The sequence below is a fragment of the Triticum aestivum genome, chromosome 7B (genome assembly GCF_018294505.1).
Source record: "Triticum aestivum cultivar Chinese Spring chromosome 7B, IWGSC CS RefSeq v2.1, whole genome shotgun sequence".
Lineage (NCBI taxonomy): Eukaryota > Viridiplantae > Streptophyta > Magnoliopsida > Poales > Poaceae > Triticum > Triticum aestivum.
Genome location: NC_057813.1, coordinates 123,284,486 through 123,310,969, shown reverse-complemented (window position 1 = coordinate 123,310,969; position 26,484 = coordinate 123,284,486).

The window sequence follows — 26,484 nt, the reverse complement described above, 5'->3', positions numbered from 1 at the left end:
TCGGTCTAACCGAAGTGAGCGATCGGTCCCACCGAGATTGCAATGTAAACTCTCTGTTTCCCTTTTGTAACATTTCGGTCTCACCGAAAAGAGCAAATTGGTCCCACCGAGTTTACCTGACCAACTCTCTGGTTAGCTAATTACCAAAATCGGTCTCACCGAGTTTGTGTAATCGGTCTCACCGAGATTACGTTATGCCCTAACTCTAACCATATCGGTCCTACCGAGTTGCATGTCGGTCCCACTGAAAACCCTAACGGTCACTAGGTTTACTAAATCAGTCACACCGAGTTTGTTGATTCGTTCCCACCGAGTTTGGTAAATTGTGTGTAACGGTTAGATTTTGTGTGGAGGCTATATATACCCCTCCACCTCCTGTTCATTCATGGAGAGAGCCATCAGAACAAACCTACACTTCCAACTTACCATTTCTGAGAGAGAACCACCTACTCATGTGTTGAGGCCAAGATATTCCATTCCTACCATAGGAATCTTGATCTCTAGCCTTCCCCAAGTTGCTTTCCAAGTAAATCTTCTTTCAACCAGATCCAAATCCTATGAGAGAGAGTTGAGTGTTGGGGAGACTATCATTTGAAGTACAAGAGCAAGGAGTTCATCATCAATGCACCATTTGTTACTTCTTGGAGAGTGGTGTCTCCTAGATTGGCTAGGTGTCACTTGGGAGCCTCCGACAAGATTGTGGAGTTGAACCAAGGAGTTTGTAAGGGCAAGGAGATCGCCTACTTCGTGAAGATCTACCGCTAGTGAGTCAAGTCCTTCGTGGGCGACAACCATGGTGGGATAGACAAGGTTGCTTCTTCGTGGACCCATCGTGGGTGGAACCTCCGTGGACTCGCGCAACCGTTACCCTTCGTGGGTTGAAGTCTCCATCAACGTGGATGTACGATAGCACCACCTATCGAAACCATGACAAAAACATCCATGTCTCCAATTGCGTTTAAATCCTCCAAACCCTTCCCTTTACTTTCTTGCAAGTTGCATGCTTTAATTTCCGCTGCCTATATACTCTTTGCATGCTTGCTTGATTTGTGTGATGATTGCTTGACTTGTCCAAAGATTGCTAAAATCTGCCAAACTCTAAAATTGGGAAAAGGTTAAGTTTTTAATTGGTCAAGTAGTCTAATCACCCCCCCTCTAGACATACTTCAAGGTCCTACACCAGGTCTTTGGGTTCCCAGGCGAACACATCCTTGTTGGCTCGTAGGAATTTAATCAATGCCTCCTCTTGATCCTGTGGGAGGCCGGCCCCTATGGTGAAGGTGGCGCTGGCCGTCCCATCCTCGCAAACCGGCACTTGCTTCATCTCGGCTTGGTCCTAGGAGAACAACTGCTTCTTCTTGGCCGGCGCTGCCTCTGGGCCCCCCTGATCCTCCTTCTCGCCGGGTACCACGGTCGCTGCTGTCTTAAAGGCGAGCTTGAGGGCCTGCAGCGCGCCCTTGGTGTCCCCTGCCACCTGAGGACACCGTTGCTGCCTAGCATCTTCATGAGGTTGTACACAAGATGGGTTGCGGCCATAAACTGCGCCAAGGCTGGGTATCCCAGAATAGCGTTGTATGGCAGGTTAATCTTGGCAATGTCGAAGTCGACGAGCTCAGTGCGGTAGTTGTCACGGGTTCCAAAGGTGAAGGCGAGGCGGATTTGCCCCAGGGGCCTGGTAGAACCATCTCCAACTCCAAAGAAGGGCTTGGAGGGGTGGAGCCGGCTGGGCGGTACATGGAGCAGGCTGAACGCCTCCGGGGAGAGCACGTTGAGGCCGGCTCCACCGTCGATGAGGGTCTTGGTGATCGCCACGTGGCAGATGGTGGGGTGCAAAGCATCGGGAGCACGCCCGCTCCCGTCGTGGCAGCAGGGTGATCTTCGGGGCCGAAGGCAAGGCTAGTTTGTGGCGTCGTCCAGCCCGGGGAGCCCCCGAGCCCGCCTGAGTGTTGCCTGCCTGCTAGTACAACTGGTTGACGTGGCGGCCGGATGGTGGCGCCTGCGAGCCGCCCAGGAGATCTGCGATGACCCGGGGTGCCGGCTCCGCGTAGTGGCCGAGGACGAGGTAGTGCAGCTCCTCCCAGGAGGCCACAGAAGATGCCGGCAGATTGAGCAGCCAAGCGCGCGGCGCACCTGAGAGGGCCATCGGGAACCAGTTGGCTTTCATCTTGTCGTCTCCACCTGCTGCCCAAACCGCTTCCTTGTATGCCTGAAGGAAGGGGGCCAGATCTGCCGCACCATCATAGCGCGGTGGCATCTCCAGTCGAAACTTGTGCATCCACTGCACTTGCCGCAGGGGAAGGGCGAAGCAGCGCAGCCCCGGTGCTTCGCGCGTCGATGAGGCCGACGGAGGAGCACCCACCATATGGGTCAATGGCACGATCTGGAGGTCGAGGAAGAAGATTCCGACGCACCCCTACTTGGCGTGCCAAATGTCGGATTTCTGGGTCCGGCAACCCATGAGAGGTTTGAACACTGGGGTGCGTGCAGAGGTCTCGACCTGCCTAGCCTGCCTACTCGCAATCCTCCCTAGCCTAGCACGCAAAGCTCACAGAGACACAAATACACAGAGATTTATACTAGTTCAGGCCATTGTTGTGGTGTAATACCCTACTCTAGTGTGATGTGGTGGGTTGCCTCGAGGGGCTATGGATGAACTAGTACAGGGACAAACAAGCCTCAGGAGGTGAGGTGTTCTTGAGCTGGTGTGTTGCTTTTGAAGGAATCCTCCCTCTCTATGGTGGTGGCTAAGCCCTATATATAGTGCCTTGGTCCTCCTCCCAAATATGAGCGGGAAGGGATTCCACAATGGGGGGATTTGAAAGGGGACAAGCAGTACAGTCTATCCTGACAAAAGTAGACTTCGCCTGCGAAAATCCTCTGGTCGGGACGCTGCGGTGGGCTCAGTGATGACCTTCGTCCTGCTGTCCTGGCGGCCTTGGTCTCGTTGCACTAGAATGGAAACCTTTAGCTGCTTCTTTGGGACTCCGTGCCTGCGGCTTGCCTCCCTTGCACCAAAGAGGAAACCTGCGCTCTACGCCCGCCTGGCGCCCGCCTGGCCTTGGTCGTCATGGCTCACTTGACCTGAGGCTCGTGAGGTAGCTGCATAGATCTCTCCGCCCCTCAGGAGCCCTCCTGAGGAGGCCGACTCCTTCAGGGGTCTTGGCGTCGTCTGCCTCGCGAGGCTTGGCCCCTCGCGAGGGTCTTGCTGTGTTGTTGTCGAAGCTAGGACATACTAGGCCGTTGATGGAGCCACGTGGTGGGCTGCAGGCAGGAAGGACTGGATACCCCCAAGTCCAGTACGTCGACATTCCACTATTCCACTATGAAGGGTATTCTCTTCTTCCCTTATCCATGAGTACAAGTGTTCTTCCAATATGATCGTATTCCTCCCCTCCCTCCCAATTCATATTCATAAATGTTTCTACATGGTAGTTAGTACTTTTGTATCAAGAAATCAGTACTCTCACAGTCGTCGGCTCGAGCTCAGTGGTAGCTACTGATTGCTCAGAAATTGTTGCAAGATTTGCTGAAGATATCTTCCACTGCTCAACATATCTTCCACTACTTCAAGATTTGCTTTGTTCCACTACAGCTAATTCCCCAGCAGAGAAAATGTTGAGTTTTAAGATCCACTTCATAGTTCATACATACTAGACTTACTAGAACTATTTTTTATGTGATCAAGCTGTGTCATTAGTTTTATTTTGCGTGAACTCTGTAATTTACATCGTTTCCCCTTTGGTTTATGCCTACACGAACCAGCTGCATCTTGTTTTTATCCTTGGTTAATTCTAGCCTATGCCATCCTTTCCTAGCTTTAATCCAACATTTACAAAGAAAGTCCCATTCAGTATTATTCCTGCTGAGTACTCCCTTAGTAATTTTGTCTCTGAAATTCTATTAGTGATCTTTTTTACTTTTGCACACATGACATGTGAGGGAACTTCTCGAGAGTAATATCTTGAAAAAATGGTTAATAGGGAGTTTGCGGACTGTGATTGAAGATATTGATTTGAGTAGACGATTCTTAAAAGGATGTGCAAGCGAGTTCGAGGTCCTACATCATCTAGAAGTAACCATGTTGTAATTTCTCATCAGGGCTAACCCTCAATCTAAAAGCGGGACTGCTGGATGACATTTCTTTTGTCTGCTGATTCTGCTTGTACTCTGGCCAACCTGTGGCTAATAATATATATACATTGTTTCCAAATGTGTATATGATAGTGGTGTACGAAAATGGCCTTGCCAAAATTTCTGGAGCTTTTACAATCATATCCTAACTTGAGTGAACCTCTGCGAGACAATTGCAGCCTCGATGAAACTACTTTAGTACATCTTGAAGACTTAGTGCAACTTCTCCGGAGTACCCACTTCATATGAATTATTAATACTCACATACAAAAGCATCTTTTAATTCTGTCATATAGATAAGCAAATCTGGAAAATGTTATTCTTTTCCATAGAACTACAATATCACAGATTCGTCGGTTCACAATAAGTTAAAGCGTCCCTTGTAAAAGAAAGAGGAAAAAAGATAAGCAACTGTAGATTTACATAACTCCTGTCTGCTCTTTCTATTCACCTAAAAAAACGAGTTGATCAGCCTCGTCCGAAGTAGGCAGTCAAAGAACTGTTAAATTGGATCACCATGTACATAGATATAATTCAGTTAACTTCCAAAGGGGCATGAACTTAAGAAATTCTATTCATTACAGAGAGAAACAATTTGGACTTAACCAGCTCCAGACTTGTACCTGGAGCAGAACATTAATTTGTGCAACTTCACAAGAACAAACCTCATTCAACAATTTCCCAAGTTCAACATGCCTAGTCATTTGGCAATAAAGGAAAATTTTGCCATTGCTCAAGTTATGCACTCCAGGCTCTAGACTCAAGACTACTACTCCAGCCAGATGAGCTAATCTGATCCTAGGTAAGCTTCTCAAGAATCACTACGGGAAGCTCAAGATCACTCTTGACTCCATGAAATTTTACAAAAATTAGAACAAAAGCTTGGCCAAACAAAAGTATAAATGAATATGAGACATGTCTTCATATATAATCTGAAAAAGAGTAACACTGCTACTTGAAAAGCAGTATAGATTTCCATATACATCTTAAACATTACATATTCTATTGCATTCTCTATTTTGAGATTTCCCGAGCTGGGTTATGTCAGACTTTTGACCACTTCACTGCTATAGGACCGCCATCCAGCTACAAATATCTCTGAAAATAAGACATAGTATTATCGAACATGTTCTCACTTATCTTGATACTTTTCCCACATGATGATGCTAAAATACCAGAGCAACAAAAAACAAAGGTAAAAATGAACAATGCTCAATACACATAGTACTAAGGTTGCACTAATTTGGAAAGTAGTCACATGAGCATGACATACAATAAGCTAGATACAACTGACTGTAACAAAGAAAGACAAACCAAATCTTCAAATCTAGATCCAGTTAGGCTTAGCAATTCCTTGCCAAGTGATACAACCTTTTCTTCCTAGTTAAACACACCTAATGAGATAACATGGTTTAGTGTTAGCTACTTCCTAAAGCTAACAGTAACTGCATCTAGCGTCACAGACATAGAACGTATGCATGCTTCAGTGACACACTTGCAAATGTGAGTCCTAGAAAGACCACAAGTCAGAAAAAAAACTCATCGCCTATGAATATCACTGCCATTCCAGCGGGAAAGCAGCTAACTGAATGACTTCAAAGAGTTATTCAAACATCGAATTAGTGAAACCACCACCCCTACTTATCTAGGACCTTTTGGATGTTATTTGCCCTATAACGGATAAGAAAACCACATTAGCAAAACTGTAGAAAGGACATCAACATTTTTTCAAGGTTGCTTACTTTACCTCTTTTTCTTTTGGTTCACAGTCTGTTCTGAACCCCTTTTCAATTTCTTACCGCTCTCTTTTGTGTTCGCTACATCTGGTGGATGAATATCGATCACACTTGGGAATGATGTTCCAACAAAGGATTCAAATTCTTGAACTTTACTTTGCTCACTAATGGCACCCTTCTGTCCCAATTGCGTGAAGGCATCAGCAAGAACCTTGTGAAAACATCTCATTTTGTCCTCACAATGTTTCGCTACATGAAGAGCCAAGCTAAATTTTGAACATGTTTCCGAGTACAACTTTTTTATGGTAGGTGAAAGACATGTAGATGGGCTTTCTAGCTCATGCCCATTGGCGTCATACGGAAGCTGACGTGCAACCATTTTAGTCCACCTATGCAACCATTTTAGTCCACCTATGCAACACATATTGACTAGGAATTTGATTACACCCCTCATTCTTTAGGACAACAATGATGTGACGGCAGATGATACCCATTGATTCGAACATCCTACAAGAACAGTGTGTTGCCTTGGTACTAGTGTTGAAACTAACTACTCCAACCTTGCCACTCTTGCTGCTAATACAAATGGTCCGGACCTCACCAACCTGCACAATCGATTTAACATGACAGTAATCCCTTGCAGCCACCACCTGACGTTGAAATTCAGCAAAAACCTCATGAGTATACACATCTCTACCATGACTCTCGATACTCCAACAAGTCTCGAGCATAGGCAATGTATGGAGGCTGGAATTGTCTTCTTGCAATTCTTTTTGCCGTTGTTCCTCTAAAGTTGTTTCAAACCTGACCCAAAACTCAATTAGTGCAAGATTTCAGTTGGCAAAGTGTCTGAGGAATGCATTCTCACTCTCCGATCTTGATGTAGTACGCAAGATTCCGCCAAGGGTGATCTCCGTAAAATATGCCGGAATCCATGACTTGTGCGACTCATACTTCCCCTGCAACCATGTATTATCTTTTAGACCAAAGTCAGATATTATTGAACACCATTGTGACTCAAACTCACGTGGTGTCTCTGACCCCCAAACACATGCCATAAACCGTTCATGGAAATCTGGATTATTTTTCATGGTGGCACCAACTTATTCTGTAAGCTTCATGAGGATGTGCCACATACAAAGCCTATGTTTAGTGTTTGACAAAATGTGTTCTATCCCTATTCTCATGCTTTGGGCTTCATCGGTCGTGATGAGCTTACGTGCAACCGTAGACATTGCTTTCAAGAAAGTCTTGAACAACCATATATAAGATTGTTTCTTCTCATTCTATAGAAAAACAGCACCAAATGTGACACAAGATTTGTGGTTGTTAACTCCTGTGAAAGGGGCAAATACCAAGTTATACCTATTAAAGCGATATGTCGAGTCAAAAGACACAACTTCACCAAACAATGAGTAGTTCTTTCTGCATATGCTATCCACCCAGAAAATATTTATAAGTTTGTCATTCTCATCGACTTGGTACTCAAAGTAGAATCTTGGATTGGCAGCCTGCTTACTTTTCATTATATCTACTACGATATGTCCATCTGCTCCCTTAATTGCTCTTTTAAACACGACGAGAGTTCTGGAAGTCACGCTTTATGCAACCCACATTTTCCGGAGCTCCCTTCTCTACAGTAAGCAAGCGATATGCTGTAAATGTGCCAACATTGGCTTATGACATGTAAATAATTTGCTTCTCAACTCACTACTTACTTCTCTATTTGACTCGATGAGATGTCTCTTACTTGGAGAAATAAGTTGGTGAGTGTGTGATTGAACTAACTGGGCAACCTTATATTTCCCATCATCTTGCCTCTTCAATCCAATCATAGCCTCACAACCACACCTGGTTAACTTGAATTTTCTCTTAGGCTTTATCCTTTCCTCTTCCTGGGCCACCTTCCTCCAACCCTCCCTAGTACAAACAAACCTCCTCACAGTATGCCATGTTCATCTTTTTGTGTTGTCCATGTGCGAACCGAGAACTCAACTTCATGAGCATACATTTTGTAGAGTGTCATACCTTTCTCCTGAAGGAAATATGCCCTAGAGGCAATAATAAAGTTGTTATTTATATTTCCTTATATCATGATAAATGTTTATTATTCATGCTAGAATATTATTAACCGGAAACTTAGTACATGTGTGAATATATTGACAAAACAAAGTGTTCCTAGTATGCCTCTACTTGACTAGCTCATTAATCAAAGATGGTTATGTTTCCTGACCATAGACATGTGTTGTCATTTCATGAACAGGATCACATCATTAGAGTATGATGTGATGGACAAGACCCATCCGTTAGCTTAGCATAATGATCGATAAGTTTTATTGCTATTGCTTTCTTCATGACTTATACATGTTCCTCTGACTATGAGATTATGCAACCCCCAAATACCGGAGGAACACCTTGTGTGCTATCAAATGTCACAACATAACTGGGTGATATAAAGATGCTCTACAGGTGTCTCCGAAGGTGCTTGTTGGATTGGCATAGATCAAGATAAGGATTTGTCACTCCATGTATCAGAGAGGTATCTCTGGGCCCTCTCGGTAATGCTCATCACTATAAGCCTTGCAAGCAATGTGACTAATGAGTTAGTTGCGGGATGAAGTATTATGAAACGAGTAAAGAGACTTACCGGTAACGAGATTTAACTAGGTATGATGATACCGACGATTGAATCTCGGGCAAGTAACATACCGATGAAAAAGGGAACAATGTATGTTGTTATGCGGTTTGACCGATAAAGATCTTTGTAGAATATGTAGGAACCAATATGAGCATCCAGGTTCCGCTACTTATTATTGATCGGAGATGTGTCTCTATCATGTCTACATAGTTCTCGAACCCGTAGGGTCCGCATGCTTAACGTTCGATGACGATTTGTATTATGAGTTATGTGATTTGATGGCCAAAGTTTGTTCGAAGTCCCGAATGAGATCACAGACACGACGAGGAGTCTCGAAATGGTCGAGACATAAAGATTGATATATTGTAAGGCTATGTTCGGACACCGGAAAGGTTTCGGAAGAGTTCAGGCATTTTCCGGAGTACCAGGAGGTTACCGGAACCCCCCAGGAGAGTATTGGGCCTTCATGGGCCTTAGTGGGAAGAGGAGGCCGGCAGCCAGGAGGTGGCGTGCGTCCCCCTAGTCAAACCAAATTGGACTAGGGGAGGGGGCGCGGACCCCCTTTCCTTCTCCCTCTCTCTTTCCCTTCCCCCTTCTCTTACTCTGAAAAGGAAGGGGGACTCCTACTAGGACTGGCAGTCCTAGTAGGACTCCCCCCTTTGGCACGCCCCTCTAGGATGGCCGCCTCCTCCCTCCCTCCTTTATATATGGGGACAGGGGGCACCCCAAAGCACAACAGACAATCTCTTAGCCGTGTGCGGTGCCCCCTCCACAGTTTAACACCTCAGTCATATCGTCGTAGTGCTTAGGCGAAGCCCTGCGCCAGTAACTTCATCATCACCGTAGCCACGCCATCATGCTGACGAAATTCCCCCTCGTCCTCAACTGGATCAAGAGCTCGAGGGCGTCATTGTGTTGAACGTGTGCTGAACACGGAGGTGCCGTACGTTCATTACTTGGATCGGTTGGATCATGAAGACGTTCGACTACATCAACCGCGTTACTAAACGCTTATGCTTAGGGTCTACGAGGGTACATGGACACACTCTCCCGTATCATTGCTATAGATATATCTTGCGTGATCGTAGGAATTTGTTTGAATTACTACGTTCCCCAACAGTGGCATTCGAGCCAGGTCTATGTGTAGATGTTATATGCACGAGTAGAACACAAAGAGTTATGGCTGATAATAGTCATACTGCTTACCACCAACATCTTACTTTGATTCGGTGATATTGTTGGATGAAGCGGCCCGGACCGACATTACATGACCGCGTTCATGAGACTGGTTCTACCGACATGCTTTGCACATAGGTGGCTGGCGGGTGTCTGTTTCTCCAACTTTAGTTGAATCGAGGTTGACTACTGCCGGTCCTTGTTGAAGGTTAAAACAATACGCTTGACGAAAAATCGTTGTGGTTTTGATGCATAGGTAAGAATGGTTCTTGCTTGAAATCCCATTGCAACCACGTAAAACTTGCAACAACAATGTAGAGGACGTCTAACTTGTTTTTGCAGGGCTTGTTGTGATGTGATATGGTCAAGACATGATGTGATATCAATTGTTGTATGAGATGATCTTGTTTTGTAAGAGAGTTATCGGTAACTGGCAGGAGCCATATGGGTGTCGCTTTATTGTATGAAATGCAATCGCCATGTAATTGCTTTACTTTATCACTAAACGGTAGCGATATCGTAGAAGCAATAGTTGGCGAAACGACAATGATGCTACGATGGAGATCAAGGTGTCAAGCCGGTGGTAATGGAGATCATGACGGTGCTTTGGAGATGGAGATCAAAGGCACAAGATGATGATGGCCATATCACGTCACATATTTTGATTGCATTGATGTTTATCCTTTACACATCTTATTTTGCTTAGTACGGCGGTAGCATTATAAGATGATTCCTCACTAAATTTCAAGGTATAAGTATTCTCCTTGAGTATGCACCATTGCTACAGTTTGTCGTGCCGAGACACCACGTGATGATCGGGTGTGATAAGCTCTACGTTCACATACAACTGGTGCAAGCCAGTTCTGCGCGTGCAGAATACTCGGGTTAAACTTGACGAGCCTAGCATATGCAGATATGGCCTCGGAACACTGAGACCGAAAGGTCGAACGTGAATCATATAGCAGATATGATCAACATAGAGATGTTCACCAATAGAAACTACCCCATCTCACGTGATGATCGGACATGGTTTAGTTGATATGGATCATGTGATCATTTGGATGACTAGAGGGATGTCTATCTAAGTGGGAGTTATTTAGTAATATGATTAAGTGAACTTTAATTTATCATGAACTTAGTCCTGAGAGTATTTGCAAATTATGTTGTAGTTCAATAGCTCGCGTTGTAGCTTCCCTATGTTTTTTCATATGTTCCAAGAGAAAACTAAGTTGAAAGATGATAGTAGCAATGATACGGACTGGGTCCGTGATATGAGGTTTATCCTCATTGCTGCACAGAATAATTATGTCCTTGATGCACCGCTAGGTGACATACCTATTGCAGGAGCAGATGCAGACATTATGAACGTTTGGCTAGCTCAATATGATGACTACTTGATAGTTTAGTGCACCATGCTTTACAGCTTAGAACCTGGACTTCAAAAACGTTTTGAAATGCCATGGAGCATATGAGATGTTCCAAGAGCTAAAATTGGTATTTCAGACTCATGCCCGTGTCGAGAGGTATGAGACCTCTGACAAGTACTTCGCCTAAAAATATGGAGGAGAATAGCTCAGCTAGTGAACATGTGCTCGGTCTGGGTACTACAATCGCTTGAATCAAGTGGGAGTTAATCTTCCAGATAAGATAGTGATTGACAGAGTTCTCTAGACACCACCACCAAGTTACTGGAACTTCGTGATGAACTATAATATGCAAGGGATAACAAAATCGATTCCCTAGGTCTTCGTGATTGAGGGAGTCCTCGATTAGGGGGTGTCCGGACAACCAGACTATATACTTTGGCCGGACTGTTGGACCGTGAAGATGCAAGACTCAAGACTTCATCCCGTGTCCGGATGGGACTCTCCTTTGCGTGGAAGACAAGCTTGGTGATCCGAATATTATATTTCCTTCTTTGTAATCGACTCCATGTAAACCCTAGCCCTCTCCGGTGTCTATATAAACCGGAGAGTTTAGTCCTTAGAGACAGAATCATAATCATCATAGGCTAGCTTCTAGGGTTTAGCCTCTACGATCTCGTGGTAGATCAACTCTTGTAACACTCATATCATCAATATCAATCAAGCAGGAAGTAGGGTTTTACCTCCATCGAGAGGGCCCGAACCTGGGTAAACATTGTGTCCCTTGCCTCCTGTTACCATTAGCCTTAGACGCACAGATCGGGACCCCCTACCCGAGATCCGCCTGTTTTGACACCGACATTGGTGCTTTCATTGAGAGTTCCTCTTTGTCGTCGCTACAAGGCTCGATGGCACGTCTCATTGTCAAGGACAACATCACCTCTGGGGAGCGCTAGCTATAGGCCAAACTCTCCGACTAGGCGATTTCGTCATGGTCGCCTGATCGGCTGTTGCGCCGATGATGACCTCTCAGGTCATCACGAATAGCCTCCACGTCAATTCAGAACTCGCCGAATAGATGGATCCTAGGGAGCTCTCCTCCCTTAATGGGCTCTTGGATCGCATCGCCGCTTTGGGAGTCGCCACGGACTATGACCGGATCGGGCTTAAACCCGACCAACGGGATATCAAACCCCCACCGGTCACCCACGAGGTAGCGGTAGTGGACGAGCCACATACGGATTGTCCCTCTATTCTGAGGACGAATTATGTCCGGATTACCAAGCTCCTTGAGTTGGATACCCGCTCACGGGAGGACATGGCCCTGACCCTGGACTTAGAATCGGGTATCGGGCCGCAAAAATCGGGCACCGCTCCGGATCCCGAGCTGTCAAGCCCGGAAGCTCCCCCGCCCCAGGGCGTTGGATCGGATCAAAATTCAGATTCAGCTTTACCTGCCCACCCGGACTTATACCGTCTCTCCCATATCATACAGGAGCCCCAGGAGACAGTACATCACTACTGGGCCAGATTCCTCCTTCTGCTAAACAAGGTCAAGAACTGTCATGAGGAAGACGCAATCTCACTTTTTTAGAAAAACTGCACGAACAAAGGGATCCTTAATGCTATAAGTCGCCGTGACATAGCACACTTTGCCGACTTAGCAACCATAGTACAGAAGTACTGTGCGATGGAAAGCGCCTGGAAAACCCAAGAATTTTGGGATAGTCCGGCTCTCACTAAAACCTTTGTCCGAGCTAAACGGGCGAACTCCCGTAAGTCAGCTGATCCGATCCCCAAAAAACAAAGCCCACCCCAGGGCATGGAACCGTATTGGAAGAATGGCTCAATGGACCATGTAAACTCCACAGCTCGCCGGACACTACACCAACACATAGCCTTAGAGCATGTTGGATACTCCGTCAGGTAGCAAAAAGTGGCGAGGATCTTCTTGTAAGCTATAAAACAAAACAACATCCCGCCAAAGAAACAATACGGTACTGACAGTCTTCGAGACTTTCACCTCAAATAATAGGCGCAAGAGAGCCCATCGAAATCTCGTTGAAATTTGCCACGTGGAAAAAGTAAACCCATGGAACGACACTACTATAACTTTCAGCGCCAGTGACGAACCCCAATTCCAGACAGTCCGAGCACCTGCTGCATTGGTTCTTAGCCCAATCTTGGACGACTTTCGGCTCACTAAAGTACTCATGGACGGCGGTAGTGGACTAAACTTGATCTATGAAGAAACACTCAGCAAGATGGAAAGACAAAAGTCGCATCGAGCAGAGCGGCACAACCTTCAGGGGAATCATCCCTAGTCGGGAGGCACGGTGTGCGGGAAAAATCACACTCGATGTAGTATTCGGCACCCCGGAGAATTACAAGTCCGAAGAAATCACATTCCAAGTGGCTCCTTTTAGCAGCGAATATCACGCCCTTTTAGGACGGGACGCATTGACAAGCTTTCAAGCTATACCCCATTAAGGATACATGAAGCTTAAAATGCCCGGACCCAATGGAATCATCATTCTAGCCAGTGACCCGGATGTCGCACTCCGTGCCGAAAATAAAACTGCAGCACCCGCCCTGGAGGCATTATCTGAAGCCCTAGCGGCCGAAGAACTGACAGCGCTACGCACCACAGTGGACAGGGACGACATGATACTCGACAAACGACCCAAGTCCACATCATTTAAACCCACAAACGAGATAGTCAAATTCCAGGTCCATCCATTGGACTTCATGAAACAGCTTCCATCGGGACACAGTTGAGCCCCACAATGGACGCTGCACTACGCGAATTCCTATGCGTGAATGGGACATTTTCGCCTGGCATCCTTCAGACATGCCGGGCATCCCACGTGAGCTGGTCGAACACATCCTCAACATACTGAAAGGATACATGCCAGTCAAACAAACTCTTAGGCGCTTCTCAGAGCCTAAACGGTAAGCCATGGGAGAAGAGCTAGCCAAGCTACTCGAGGCCGGATTCATCAGAGACATCAAGCATCCGGATTGGCTGGCAAATCTAGTAATGGTACCGAAGAAAGACAAATCCTGGCGCCTATGCATCAACTTCAAAGACCTCAACAAGGCTTGCCCCAAGGATCCCTTCCCCCTCCCTCGCATCGACCAAATCATCGACGCCACCGCAGGAAACGACTCACCGTGTTTCCTCGACGCATACTCTGGATACCATCAAATAAAGATGGCAGAGTCCGACCAAGCGGCAACGACCTTTATAACGCCATACGGTCCTGATGTGACGGCGGCCCGATCTTTCGATGAGAGTGGGGATAACTATCGATTTGGTGGATTTTGACCTTGACGATCCGGCTATACCGTACCCGACGATACGCCTCGACAATCGCAAAACCAATCTCCGATGGTTATTGACCTTGCCGTAGGCACGATCAACCTGATCAACGAGGTTCGAGTTCCTGCAAGCAACCGAAGAACCATCAAGAACAAAGGTGAATTGCAACTGAAATTGCGGATGATAAATTGTGTACACGAACTAGATGAAAAATTAGGGTTCCACTGTGGATCTGACAAGGAGGTAGTCCTACATGTCTCGTAGATGCGAATTGTAGCGAAAGCTAGACAATACAATAAAACCCGAGTAAAACCCTAATATATGCTAGCTATTTATTACAGGAGATGGCAGCCGACGTTGGTCATCGTGACTATTGCGGAATCAAGAAGCCGGCTGTACGAAGGCCTACACAACACGGCCCTGGCCGAATTGATTTATTGGCCCATGTTGAAATCCTAGTGCACAAAAGGTTCTGGACCCACGTACGTGGCTGGTTTTGAGCTTATGGTCTTGTGCACTTGGCCTTGGTCGTTTCATGCACATGATTGCATGGTCTGGCAGGGAACACACATGCAACTGCTACTGCTTGTGGATTTAAACATGCATCTCCATCTTCCATCTCTAAATGAACCTCTCTCATTGAGTCTTTATTCATGATTGTTTAATTTCTGTGTACGCGTACACATATATTTTCGGCCTCCATCTCGCATCTTCACACGTGGCTTATATAACTCTCTATTAATTCTGCACAACATAAAAGACTGTGTCGTATTTCTATCCAGAGCAACAAAATAATAATTCATATAATTATTAATAGAAATCACCTGATATTTGCATATGCAGACAATATTTCTGGTCGTATTTGTAGATGCCATGTCCATATCAGGTCCTTTCTCCTTCAACACTATGCCTTTCGGGCTTAAAAATGCCGGCGCAACCTATCAACGCATGATTCAAACATGCCTGGAAAAGCAAATCGGCAAAACAGTGGAGGCATATGTGGATGACGTGGTCATAAAAACAAGACATGTCGAAATCCTAATAGACGACTTGAGGCTTATGTTCGATAACCTCCGGACATTCGACATCAAGCTAAACCCGGAAAAATGTGTTTTCGGCGTGCCCTCTGGGAAGCTGCTCGACTTCATTGTTTCCAATAGAGGAATTGAAACAAACCCGGCAAAAATCTGAGCTCTATAGCAGTTGGCTATCCCAACAGACCTCAAGCATATCCAGAAACTAGCTGGATGCGTGGCTGCCCTAAGCCGCTTTATCTCCCGATTAGGAGAAAAGGCATTACCTCTTTACCGGCTTCTTCGGTGCACCGAACACTTTGTGTGGTTGGATGTAGCCGCGGCCGGACTGGACGAAATAAAGACCTTATTGGCTAGTAATCCAGTCCTAACAGCGCCAAATACTGGCGAACCCATGCTATTGTACATCGCTGCAACACATCAAGTTGTAAGCGCAGTGCTCGTCGTTGAACGAGAGGCTGACGGATACAAATTCCCGCTCTAGAAGCCGGTATATTACATATCCACTGTCCTCCCCCCATGCAAATCCCGATACCCACACTATTAAAAGATAGCATACGCGGTCTTCATGGCATCCCGGAAGCTTCGACACTACTTCCAAGAGTGTTCGATCACGGTGTCCTCCGAAGTACCACTTAACGATATAATAAATAACCGCGACGCTACCGGTCGGATTGCTAAATGGGGCATCGAGCTCCTTCCGTTCGACATAACATACAAACCACGGCGGGCCATTAAGTCACAAGTATTGGCTGACTTCGTCGCCGAATGGACAGAAGCCGAACTCCCTAAAGAGTACGACGTGTACTCTAATTGGATCATGCACTTCGATGGCTCTAAAATGCTGGCCGGATTGGGGGCAGGCGTAGTCCTGACTTCCCCCACCGGAGACACGGTCCAATACGTACTCCAAATATTATACACAGACTCCAACAACGCAGCCAAATATGAGGCTCTGTTGCATGGTCTTCGGATGGCAGTCTCTATGGGCATTCAACGCCTGGAGGTGCGCGGGGATTCAAATCTCGCAATATCACAAATAAACGGAGCCTTTGATGCCAAAGATCCGAAAATGGCGGCCTGCCATAATGTCGTCCTCAAAATGTCAGCTTGGTTCGAGGGGGCTCAAATTCCACCATGTGGCTCGAGAAAACAATCAAGCGGCGGATATCCTCGCCCGCATCAGCGCTAAACGCGACCCTGTCCCACCTAACATATTCCAGGAAAGACTGTTCAAGCCATCCGTGGTATGGGAAGGGGAGTCCGGCAACACTAGCACTGATCCGAATACACCCCCAGATTCCAAACCATCAGACGTAATCGGAGGATCCGCCACCGAAACAACACCTTCGGCCCACGAAATCATGGCAGTCATCGCCTCGTGGACTGAGCCTTTCTTGGCCTACCTTAACAAGCAGGAGCTCCCCGAGGACCAAAATGAAGCACATTGCATCGTGCGGCGTTCCAAAGCCTACAAGGTCCATGAGGGGGAACTCTATAAGAAAAGGGTGACCTGAGTGCTCCAAAGATGCATCTCCGAAGAAGAAGGGAAGCAACTCTTGGATGAAATCCATGCCGGACTCGGCGGACACCACGCTGCGGCTCGGGCACTTGTCAACAAGGCCTTCCGCACAGGCTTTTATTGTCCTACAGCCCGAGCAAACGCGCAAGACCTAGTCCAACACTGCGTCGGTTGCCAGCTCTTCACCAATCAGAGCCACATGCCCCCTACCGCTCTCCAAACAATCCCCATTACTTGGCCCTTCGCGGTCTGGGGGCTGGATATGGTCGGAACCCTTAAAGGGGGAAGCCACAAGAAGAAATACGTATTGGTCATGGTAGACAAGTTCACCAAATGGATAGAAGCCAAACCAGTTAGAATGGCCACCGGACCAGTGATAGACTTCATATCTGGGGTTGTACACCGATACGACGTCCCCCGCAGCATCATCACTAACAATGGCTCAAACTTCACAGCCGATGAAGTGAAGGCCTGGTGCGGCAACATGGGCATCAAGCTCGATTACGCCTCCGTCTACCATCCCCAAACAAACGGCCAGGTCGAACATGCAAACGGTCTTATCATGAGCGGCATCAAACCCAGACTAGTGCGGTGCTTGACAGAATCAGACATGCACTGGGTCGAGGAGCTCGACTCCGTGCTCTGGGGGCTGCGGACCACGCCAAATCGCACCACCGGATACACACCCTTTTTTATGGTATACGGTGCAGAAGCAGTACTACCCTGTGACATAATACATGATTCACCTCGCGTGCGCATGTACGAAGAGAAGGAAGCCGAGCTAGACCGGTAGGACAACTTAGATGCCCTGGAGGAGGAGCGCGATGTCGCAAAAGCCCGTTCCGCATTCTATCAGCAGCAGGCTCGTTCTATGCCTACCAAGAGATGAAGAAGGACAAGCTCAAACCTAAGTGGGAGGGTCCCTTCGTTATTAACAAAGTTCTCGCCGGAGGAGCGTACCGCCTACCTAATGCATCCGATAACAGACTCAAGCCGAACCCATGGAACGCGGCCAGACTCTGGAGATTCTACGCCTAGCGCCAAACTCAGTGTCCATGTCCTTACCACTCCTTTTTCATTATGTTCCTCCTCTTTTTTCTTTCTTGTTCTTTTTCACTCTTCACACAAATTAGTCAATACAGTGCGGATGCTCGCATCGCTCCGACCGCACTATGTGTGTAAGCCATACCTGGGGGCTTCCTGTACGGAAGCTAAATACAATTGCTTTCACGGCTTCTTGTCTATCACATATGCGTTCTTCTTCCGTATGTGCCTTTTCTTCACCATTATATGCATCGATATGGCTTAAGATGTGGCCATGCTGGGTTGCTTGGCTCTTGTATTTATGCCCTAAGTTCCCGTTAATTCAGCTAGGGCATAAGGGGAGCACCTCTGCGATTGTTACTGCCGGTTGAGCCGGATGTGTACCTCAGACTGGGTGAAGCCGAAAGCTAGCATTCTTAAGGGAATATTCGGTGAGTGAACAAAAGATGTTTTTTTCATTTATCACAACGTGAACCCCCAGAAGTTTTTTTTTCTCTTTTCTTTCCTGCGTCTCTGTTCACAGTACGGACATGTACATCGATGCATGCGCACCCAGGGAAAGGAACCCCTAATGAAACTATTCTCCCTGGAAGATGTTTCTTACTATCCATGTAAAATAACATAACTAGTTGGGTACTTGTCTATTCAAGCACTTATGACCCCTACGCCTGGTCTCCACACATATCCGGGTTCTGCATAACTGAGTGGGTATTCGGATATACCCCGGACTGTCGGATCTGGGGGCTGAAGAGAAAAGGTCCGCCATGACAAATGATTTTAATCCGGCTAGGGACTACATATGTCCGTTGAATTACATAGTCACTTGGACTAACTATATTCCTCCTCTATACTATCCAACAGGCTATCTAGCTTACAATCCTGTTGGGAATACTTTGCGGCTAACGCTACCTGGTTATACACCAGACTCACGAGAATTTCTTGCCCATCTGGCCCCGCCGGTCCGACTTCGGCCATATGGTTCGGGTCAAGCTTGGTGTAGCGCGTCTTCACCATAGCCCAGGCTTCTCTTGTACCTTGTCGGCAGTCTGACATCTTCCACAACCGGAAGCGCCGCCGTGCTCCTTGGAGCATATCCACGAGCTCCCCCATGCCTTTTGGCAGGGAAGTGGATGGCCACATGGCCTGGGCAATACCCTGCATCACCTGCCGAGCTCACTTGTGCAGTTGTGAGAGCTCTTGCAGTAGATCACCTGCGAATGCGGGCATCTCCTCTTTGGGACGGCCCGTTAGCATACCTACAGAATAAACTCTTTCAATACGCTTCCTCGCCGAACTGTACTACAGTTTGTCTAGGCACTTACCATAAGTGCCGCGACGGAGCCTTCTGTTCTCCTTCACGAAGTCCGCCAGCTGAGCGCGAACATCTCCCAATTTGACGCCCAGCCGGACATTGGCATCTTGAAGATTTTTCTTCTCCTGCTTAATTTGCGTAAGAATACACTCGCTAGCTTTTAGCTGCCTTTGGAGATGTGACTCATCTCCTCCTACGACCTCCAAATTCACCACGGGATTGTCTACAGAATTTTCTATTAGACTTATCATACAAGCCACTTACTAAACTGGTACACTCCCATACAATTGAGACCAATGTTACCAAATGAGGCCTTCTGGGATTCCTCTAGCTTGGCAACTGTGGCCCTCAGTTGGGTCTTGCACTCCTCCAGCTCTCGAGACAATTTTTCATTCTTATCTACGAGGACCTGTGCATAAATTGATCCTTAAAACAGTTGTTCCAACCGTTTCAAGTCCCAGGGCCTACTGCTATACATGCTTATCAAAATTTCTTACCAGTATATCCTTGGCATACTGGTCCGTTGCACGGGCAAGCCCGCCTTGAGCATCTTGGATGTATGCGTCTCCCAAATTGAAAGCATTAAATGCCTCTTCGGAAAAGATGTTGTTCCGAAGTACGGCCCGTTGGCGCCGGTGATTCATGGCACTCTCTACTTCGGAATTCGTGGCGGAGAGCATATCCGCATCCTCTGTCGGAGGACAATTTGGCATCGGCCCCACGTCCGCTTCCTCCCTTGAAGCCGGTCCTGGAATCCGGCTGGTGGAGGCGTGATTGGCAGGACCGCCGGATATAGTCCGGCTACTTCTCTTTCTGCCGGGACACAAAGGATGTTGTCACATTTCAAACACAATAATCACAGAGCAGGTTTTTACCATACCTCTGTAGCGGTGTTTCGGCCCTAACCGCCTTCCTCTTCAACCTGCCCGATCCAGACGCCCTTTGCCGATGAGCCCCCAGGGGCTCGGCGCCGCGTTCCGACTGTCGTCTCTACAAATATACGATATTTCAGGCATAAGGCATGGCATCAGAAAGGTTTCCTCTTCAGAGGATAGGGTTTTTTGGCTTTGCTCACACGCGATGCAGGTAGCAGTCCGGGATAGTCGGCGATAATAGCCACTGAGGCACCATCACAGCTCGCCTAATAAAATGTCCCGTTGACGAGCTCCATAGTAATATCCGGGTCTTCTTCGAGTCCTGGATCAAAGGCCCTTCCGGGGTCCTCTGGCTGTGGGGAGGGGCTGGAGAATCCTTCTATGGCCCTCCTCAGTTCCTGCTCAGAAGTATCGAGATAAATAATCTTGATGAAGGACGCCAGAATGAATGAAGCGGGGGAAAGAGTAACGACTTACCCAGCTTGGGGGGTTGTACATAGAAAACCCATCCCGCGGTTTGATATGAAGGAATTCTTCTTCTTCTCCTTTATACAAATCGGACAACATCCTGACCAGAGCGATGGCGGAGTCCGGACCCTTACGACCACAGTGGGTGGCATCATCTTCCCCGTTGTAGTGCCACATGGGCTTTCCCCGATACTGAGGAAGCTGCACTCCCTGCATTATGCATATTGCCATAACCTCGACTATTGTCAGCCCTGATTTGGCCAGTAACTTTATCCTGCTCATCAGGAAATGTATTTCTCTGGAATCCTCCTCTCGGGGGCCCCGAGGGCGCCAACTTTGGCGTGCCTTCGGCGGAGCATTACTGAACTCAGGGAGACCTGTCCGGACTGGATCCGGTAGGGGAACATCATCGACATACCACTCCGAGGGCCAGTTCTCTGGTGCCTTCTTAGGAGTACCGGATAGGTATCTGGTTTCGGCGATGCGCCATACTTCGGCTCCGCCCACTTGACATATGGATTGTTGGGGATCGTAGCAGAAATTCAAAAAAATTCTACGCATCACCAAGATCAATCTATGGAGTAATCTAGCAACGAGGGAAAGGGGAGTGCATCTACATACCCTTGTAGATCTTTAAGCGGAAGCGTTACAAGAACGCGGATGAAGGAGTCGTACTCGTAGCGATTCAGATCGCGGTTGATTCCGATCTAAGCGCCAAACAACGGCGCCTCCGCGTTCAACACACATGTAGCCCGATGACGTCTCCCGTGCCTCGATCTAGAAAGGGGAGAGGGAGAGGTTGGGGAAGACTCTGTCCAGCAGCAGCACGACGGTGTGGTGGTGGTGGAGGAGCGTGGCACTCCAGCAGGGCTTCGCCAAGCACTGCGAGAGACGAGGAGGGAGAGAGGTAGGGCTGCGCTAGGGAGAGGAAAACTCATGTACTTGGCAGCCCCCAAACCCCCACTATTTATAAGGGAAGGGGAGAGGGGGCCGCCCCCTCCAGATCCCATCTAGAGGGGAGGGGCGGCGGCCAGGAGGGGTGCCTTGCCCCCCAAGCAAGGTGGAGGCGCCCCTTCCCTAGGGTTTTCAACCCTAGGCGCCTTGGGCCCTGGTGAGGGGGGCGCACCAGCCCACCTGGGGCTTGTCCCCTCCCACACTTGGCCTACGCAGCCCTCTGGGGCCGGTGGCCCCACCTGGTGGACCCCCGGGACCCTCCCGGTGGTCCCGGTACATTACCGATAGCACCCGAAACCTTTCCAGTGACCAAAATAGGACTTCCCATATATAAATCTTTACCTCCGGACCATTCCAGAACTCCTCATGACGTCCAGGATCTCATCCGGGACTCCGAACAACATCCGGTAACCACATACAAACTTCCTTTATAACCCTAGCATCATCGAACCTTAAGTGTGTAGACCCTACGGGTTCGGGAACCATGCAGACATGACCGAGACGACTCTCCGGCCAATAACCAACAGCGGGATCTGGATACCCATGTTGGATCTCACATGTTCCACGATGATCTCATCGGATGAACCACGATGTCAAGGATTCAATCAATCCCGTATACAATTCCCTTTGTCTATCGGTATGTTACTTGCCTGAGATTCGATCGTCGGTATCCCAATACCTTGTTCAATCTCGTTACCAGCAAGTCTCTTTACTCGTTCCGTAACACATCATCCCGCGATCAAATCCTTGATCACATTGTGCACATTATGATGATGTCCTATCGAGTGGGCCCAGAGATACCTCTCCTTCATACGGAGTGACAAATCCCAGTCTCGATTCGTGCCAACCCAACAAACACTTTCGGAGATACCCGTAGTGCACCTTTATAGCCACCCTGTTATGTTGTGACGTTTGGTACACCCAAAGCATTCCTACGGTATCCGGGAGTTACACAATCTCATGGTCTAAGGAAAAGATACTTGACATTTAGAAAAGCTTTAGCATACGAACTACACGATCTTGTGCTAGGCTTAGGATTGGGTCTTGTCCATCACATCATTCTCCTAATGATGTGATCCCGTTATCAACGACATCCAATGTCCATGGTCAGGAAACCGTAACCATCTATTGATCAACGAGCTAGTCAACTAGAGGCTTACTAGGGACATGGTGTTCTCTATGTATCCACACATGTATCTGAGTTTCCTATCAATACAATTCTAGCATGGATAATAAACAATTATCATAACAAGGAAATATAATAATAACCATTTTATTATTGCCTCTAGGGCATATTTCCAACAGTCTCCCACTTGCACTAGAGTCAATAATCTAGTTCACATCACTATGTGATTGTAATGAATCAATACCCATGGGGCTTGATCATATCTCGCTTATGAGAGAGGTTATTAGTCAACGGATCTGAATCTTTCAGATCCATGTGTGCTTTGCAAATCTCTATGTCATCTCCTAGATGCATCTACAACGCTCTATTTGGAGCTATTCCAAATAATTGTTCTACTATATGAATATGGTTTACTACTCAGAATAATCCGGATTAGTGTCAAAGTTTGCATCGGCGTAACCCTTTACGACGAACTCTTTTACCACCTCCATAATCGAGAAAATTCCTTAGTCCACTAGTTACTAAGGATAACTTTGACCGCTGTCTTGTGATCCATTCCTGGATCACTCTTGTACCCCTTGACTGACTCATGGCAAGGCACACTTCAGGTGCGGTACACAACATAGCATACTATAGAGCCTATGTCTAAAGCATAGGGGACGACCTTCGTCCTTTCTCTCTCTTCTGCCGTGGTCAGGTCTTTAGTCTTACTCAATACTCACACCTTATGACACTGCCAAGAACTCCTTCTTTTCCGATCTATTTTGAACTCCTTCAAAATCTTGTCACGGTATGTATTCATTTGAAAGTACTATTAAGCGTTTTTGATCTATCCTTATAGATCTTGATGCTCAATGTTCAAGTAGCTTAATCCAGGTTTTTAATTGAAAAACACCTTTCAAACAACCCTATATGCTTTCCAGAAATTCTAAAACATTTCTAATCAACAATATGTTAACAACATATACTCATCAGAAATTCTATAGTGCTCCCACTCACTTCTTTGGAAATACAAGTTTCTCATAAACTTTGTATAAACCCAAAATCTTTGATCGTCTTCATCAAAGTGTATATTCCAATTCTGAGATGCTTACTCCAATCCTTAGAAGGATTGCTGGAGCTTTGCATACTTGTTAGCATCTTTTAGGATTGACAAAACCTTCTGGTTGTATCACATACAACCTTTCCTCAAGAAAATTGTCGAGGAAACAATGTTTTTTACATCCTATCTACAAGATTTCATAAATAATGCAGTAACTGCTAATATAATTCCAACAGACTCTTAGCATCGCTACGAGTGAGAAAGTCTCATCGTAGTCAACTCCTTGAACTTGTCGGAAAACATCTAAGCGACAAGTCGAGCTTTCTTAATGGTGACACTTACCATCATTGTCCGTCTTCCTTTTAGAATCCATATGTACTCAACAGCCTTACGACCATCGAGTAGTTCTTCCAAAGTCTACACTTTGTTTTCATACATGGATCCTCTCTCGGATTTTATGGCCTCGAGCCATTTGTCGGAATCCGGGCCCACCATCGCTTCTCCATGGCTCGTAGGTTCATTGTTGTCTAGCAACATGACCTCCAAGACAGGATTACCGTACCACTCCGAAGTAGTACGCATCCTTGTCGACCTACGAGGTTTGGTAGTGACTTGATCCGAAGTTTCATGATCACTATCATAAGTTTCTACTTCAATTGGTGTAGGTGCCACAGGAACAACTTCCTATACCCTGTTACACATTAGTTGAAGTGATGGTTCAATAACCTTATCAAGTCTGCACCATCCTCCCACTTAATTCTTTCGAGAGAAACTTTTCCTCGAGAAAGGACCCGTTTCTAGAAACAATCACTTTTGCTTCCGGAACTGAGACAGGAGGTATACCCAACTGGTTTTGGGTGTCCTATGAAGATGCATTTATCCGCTTTGGGTTCGAGCTTATCAGCCTGAAAATTTTTCACATAAGCGTCGCAGCCCCAAACTTTTAAGAAACGACAAATTAGGTTTCTCCAAACCATAGTTCAACGATGTCGTCTCAATGGAATTGCGTGGTGCCCTATTTAAAGTGAATGTGGTTGTCTCTAATGCCTAACCCATAAACGATAGTGGTAATTCGATAAGAGACATCATGGTATGCACCATATCCAATAGGGTGCAGCTATGATGTTCGGAACACCATCATACTATGGTGTTCCAGGCGGTATTAGTTGTGAAACAATTTCCACAATGTCTTAATTGCATACCAAACTCATAACTCAGATACTCATCTCTATGATCATATCATAGACATTTTATCCTCTTGTCACGATGATCTTCAACTTCACTCTAAAATTACTTGAACCTTTCAATATTTCAGATTTGTGTTTCATCAAGTAAACATACTCAGAATCTACTCAAATCATCTATGAAGTAAGAACATAATGATATCCGTTGCATGCCTCAACACTCATTAGACTGCACACATCAAAAAGTATTACTTCCAACAAGTTGCTTTCTTGTTCCATCTTACTGAAACCGAGGCTTTTCAGTCATCTTGCCCATGTGGTATGATTTGCATGTCTCAAGTGATTCAAAATCAAGTGAGTCCAAACGATCCATCTGCATGGAGTTTCTTCATCCGTATACACCAATAGACATGGTTCGCATGTCTCAAACTTTTCAAAAACGAGTGAGTCCAAAGATCCATCAACATGGAGCTTCTTCATGCGTTTTATACCAATATGACTTACATGGTAGTGCCACATGTAAGTGGTACTGTCATTACTATCTTATATCTTTTGGCATGAACATGTGTATCACTACGATCGAGATTCAATAAACCATTTATTTTAGGTGCAAGACCATTGAAGGTATTATTCAAATAATTAGAGCAACCATTATTCTCCTTAAATGAATAACCGTATTGCGATAGACATAATCCAATCATGTCTATGCTCAACGCAAATACCAAATAACAATCATTTAGGTTTAACACCAATCCCGATGGTAGAGGGAGCGTGCGATGTTTGATCACATCAACCTTGGAAATCCTTCCAACACATATCGTCACCTCATCTTTAGCTAGTCTCCGTTTATTCCGTAGCCTTTTATTTCGAGTTACTAACACTTAGCAACCGAACCGGTATCTATTACCATGGTGCTACTAGGAGTACTAGTAGAGTACACATCTAATATAATGTATATCCAATATACTTCTGTCGACCTTGCCTGCCTTCTTATCTACCAAGTATCTAGGGTAATTCTGCTCCAGTGACCGTTCCCCTTATTACAGAAGCACTTAGTCTCGGGTTTGGGTTCAACCTTGGGTTTCTTCACTAGAGCAGCAGCTGATTTGCTGTTTCATGAAGTATCCCTTCTTGCCCTTGCCCTTCTTGAAACTAGTGGTTTCACTAACGATCAACAATTGATGCTCCTTCTTGATTTCTACTTTCGCGGTGTCAAACATCGCAAATATTTCAAGGATCATCATATCTATCCCTGATATGTTATAGTTCATCACGAAGCTCTAGCAGCTTGGTGGCAATGACTTTGGAGAAACATCACTATCTCATTTGGAAGATCAACTCCCACTCGATTCAAGTGATTGTTGTACTCAGACAATCTGAGCACAAGCTCAACGATTGAGCTTTTCTCCCTTAGTTTGCAGGCTAAGAAAATCGTCGGAGGTCTTATACCTCTTGACATGGGCACGAGCCTGAAATCCCAATTTCAGCCATCGAAACATCTCATATGTTTCGCGACGTTCGAAATCGTCTTCGGTGCCTCAATTCTAAACCGTTTA